Genomic DNA, 4,733 nt, shown 5'->3' on the forward strand with positions numbered 1-4,733 from the left:
TTTACAAGACCACATCCAAACTAATATCATTGTATCTCAACAAAAGAAGCACGAATAAGAAATATCACAATAACAGTACGGAAAATATTCTGAGGCAGAAGATAAATACTATTCCAGTAAGAAAACGACCCACCAAATGACAAGAAGTTTTATTGGAATAGTTTTCAAAAGAACTACCGGGCTTGGTACAAAGCCGTTGTTATTACATGAGAACGTGACGTAATGTTCGACAACAAGTCTTGCAGATATTGCAATATACCATGACTTCCTCACTTCCCCAAAAAGATGGTAGACATATTCACACGGAATTATAATCGATTAGATAAGACTTAATGGGCTTCCTTAGGTTCTCGGAACAAAAGTTGAAATTCCGGAGGAAAACTGGGAAAGGTACGGAAAGTAGACGGAGATGGGAATTCTAAAAATAAACTACTGAATCAAAGCATTGATAAGTATTCGTGATAGTGAATCAATCTCCGAATACCTTTATCAAACTTAAAACTATCTGTCTATCTAAATACCTGTATATATATATATATATATATATATATATATATATATATATATATGTGTGTGTATATATTCTAAATATAAATATATATATATATATATATATATATATATATATATATATATATATATATATATATATATATACATATATATATATATATATATATATATATATATATATATATATATGTATATATATATATACTATATATATACATATATACTATATATATATATATATATATATACATACATATATATATATATATATATATATATATATATATATATATATATATATATATATATATATATGCATATATGTATATATATTCATAAATCTAAATATATATATATATATATATATATATATATATAATATATATATATATATATATATATATATATATATATATATATATATGCATATATGTATATATATATTCATAAATCTAAATATATATATATATATATATATTATATATATATATATATATATATGTATATATATATATATATATATATATATATATATATATATATATATATATATATATATATATGTGTGTATATATATATATAATATATATATATATATATATATATATATATGTATATATAATATATATTTATATATATATATATATATATATATATATATATATATATATATATATATACATATATATATATTTATATATATATATATATATATATATATATTTATATATATATATATATATATATATATATATATATATATATATATATATATATATATATTATATTATGTGTGTGTGTGTGTGTGTGTGTGTGTGTGTGTGTGTTAATATAGGCGAAAATAACTCGAGAAAGAAAATGTAAAATTCGGTAATATTATGCTTATTGTCCGGAGTCTTAGCCTAATTATATGTAATATTCAGAGTTTCCTCTGTTTACAGAGATCAAACACGACGCTGCAATGGACATCACGGAAATCAGTCTCTTATTCATTTACCGTCCACGAGAATTTATTCATTAGTTTACCTTTAACACTGACATTGACTGAGAGACACAGACATGGCACCCTTTGTCACCGAAGTTTGCGACCATGTGGATTTGGTGCATGATCTAACTTCCTTTTATATAATAATGCTCTCTCTCTCTCTCTTACAACCACACACAAATACACACATACAATCATAGAGCAACACACGCACACACACATACACACACACACACACACACACACACATATATATATATATATATATATATATATATATATATATATATATATATATATATATATATATATATATATTAGCAATCCAGTTATATTCGTATAGGTGGATGAACTACTTGGTGTGGTGTGGTGATGTAATGAGAACTTTTTGCATGGAGGAAATGTCCCCTTAAATATTAATATTATACTAGCAGTATGGTGACTGATTCGGCTTTGACTCCTGATGGATGGCAGCTGATCTTAGTAGTATTATTATGGACCGGCTGGGGTCACTTGCCTCAGTTAGATGAGCAATGCAAATCCCAAGGAACTATCTTTGATGTATCTAGCCAATGAAACCTTTATAGATTTAGTCAGTCATGGAAAGACAAGATGACTGAATTGCCCTCAGTCCGAAGCGTAGCAGGGTGCTAAAAATTTCACGGTTTCTAAATAGGTCATCACAATGTTAGAACCATGAAGCAGAATGGGAAGTTACAGTAACTGGAGAGTGTATTTATGAAATATAGTTTTGATATCTTGGCCCTAAGTGAAAAACGTTTTAGGGTGTTTGGTAAGGAAATTTTTACCAAGGCAATATATCTATCTACTCAGCAAGATCAGATGAAGTTGGAGGAGAAGGGGTAGAAATGATGATGGCACCACGAGCAGAAAAGGCATTAACCGAGCGGAGAGCTGTACATAATAGATTGTTACTAGCAAAGTTCAAATCAAAGCAGTGCAATATGAGTATTATAGTTAGGTATGCCCAACAAATGATTCCCCTGAGAAAGGAAAGATGAATACTAAGAAGAACTGCAGAGCGCAATAGATGAGAACCCTGAGAATATATAAAAATTGTGATTGGCAACTTTAATGCTAAAGTTTGTCGAAATTATCAAGGGATATAGAATGTGATGGGTGTCGAGCGTCTTGGCAAATTTGCAAATGAAAATGGAGCACATTTCATAAGTTTCTGTTCAGGAAACAATCTTGTCATTGGATATACTCTTTTACATCACAATAACATCCACAAGTATACATGAATTTCACTACTATGTGGAAGTTGCAGAAATCAGAGAGATCACATTGCCATTAATAAAGAGAGAAGGATATCTCATTGACACAATAAAACTAAAACTAAAAGCATCCATCAGAAATACGGAGAGAATACCTAGTTTGATACAATTAAGCTTTTAGAACAGGGGTTCTCAACCTTCTCGGCCCATGCACCCCTTTCACCATTTGCAATGATGTCATTTCCCCCCCCCCCCCCCCACTTCCCGTCTTTTCCAAAGGTTGTCTTAAAACTTGCATTGCATATAATATGCAAATATCACTAAAAATCCTTTTATTTTCTTTTTTTTTAAACTGAATTATACATTTACAGCTTTACATGGATTATTTGTGTAATGGAATATTACAAATAATATGCAAATTGAAAATATCAATGGATATATAAAACTTGAATGCAAGTAAAATAGTTTTTTTTTTTTAATTCATAAGAACTACTTAACAGGCCAAACTGAAGCTGATGCAATTATTTTATTCAGAAGATTACATTTCATCGATTGACGAAACCTGTGATTTTTTTTTTTTTTTAGCCAATTCTGGGATACCCGGATGAGTGTTTGAAAGGGCACAACGCAGGTAATTTTCTACTTCTAATCTACTGCGATGCTTCGTTTTAATTTGCAACAGTTGAAAAGCCTGACTCACAAAGATATGTCGATACAAACGGAAGCAATACACGGATAGCCATTTCTGCCACTTTTGGGTAGGAATCGCACATCAGAGGCCAAAATTCTGTTATTGATTTCTCATCGATCATATCTCTTACATCCAAATAACTTTTTAACTCCAAAAACTCATCTTAACAATCATGAGGAACTTTTTCTACCGACAGTTTGAATGAAATTCTGACTAAATCCAACTAATCACTAAGTTCGTGAAAATATCGTCTGAATAAATTTTCCAGTGCTGTCAAATGCTACAAAATCTAATTTTTTGCAAATTGTGGAAGTACCTTGTCTTCAACACAAACATCAAGAATGGATGGCAGTTTCTCAAACATGGCTACATTTTCTGCATTTACCCTTTTCTTCTAATTTTCATGCTTGCTCATGAAAGCTTCCAAGGCATCTACGAATTCTATAATGTCTGTATTCCTTCCTTGCATCTGAAGATTCAGTTTCTTCAGTTGCTCAATTATATCAACCAAATAGGCAAGACGCATGATCCATTCCTCATCACACAGCCAGGCAGGAAATTCTGTTTTACCTTGCACTTCAAAAAACAATTTGAGCTCATATCTTTAGATGAAATACTTGCTCAGTTACATTTCCTCTTGAACGCCAACGAACATTTGTGTGAAAAAGAAGCGAATGATGGGTTACATCCATATCAGTACATAACTGCTTGAAAAGTCGTGAGTTGAGAGCCCCTCCTTTGACGAAATTTACAATTTTAATTGTTTGATCCAAAACCTAATCTAGCGGAGCAGGAAGTGCTTTTGAGGCTAGTGTCTGACGATGGCTCATACAATAAATGCCTTTCACTTTTGGAGCTCGCTTTTTCACACATACTTGGAATTCTGATTTTGTCCCCTAACATAGCTGGTGCTCCTACAACACCCACTGATATTATACCACGAAAGATTTTCTGATTCAAAAAAAGATGAAACCTTCTCCAAAATATCAGAGGCCTTGGTAGAACAAAAGAGAACTCCTCTTTAAATGAACCTGGGTGAACATACCTTGCAAACAGCATCAACTGGGAACATGAGGCCATATCAGTTGATTCATCAAGTTTAATTGAAAATAAGCTAAATGCTAAAGACTTTATCTCCTGCAAAACTTGATCCTTGATATTAGCTTCTCAGTTATTTATATTCCAGGAGTTTCCAACCTTGGAGTTGCCAAGTAATTTTCTTGGGACCTACTTAATTCCCTAGCCATCTGTCTCTTCCTCAGTACCTTTTCCAATTCTAGGATTAATTTGGGTGGTCACTTGTATA

This window comes from Palaemon carinicauda, unplaced genomic scaffold, assembly GCF_036898095.1.
Source record: "Palaemon carinicauda isolate YSFRI2023 unplaced genomic scaffold, ASM3689809v2 scaffold329, whole genome shotgun sequence".
NCBI classification, from domain to species: Eukaryota; Metazoa; Arthropoda; class Malacostraca; order Decapoda; family Palaemonidae; genus Palaemon; species Palaemon carinicauda.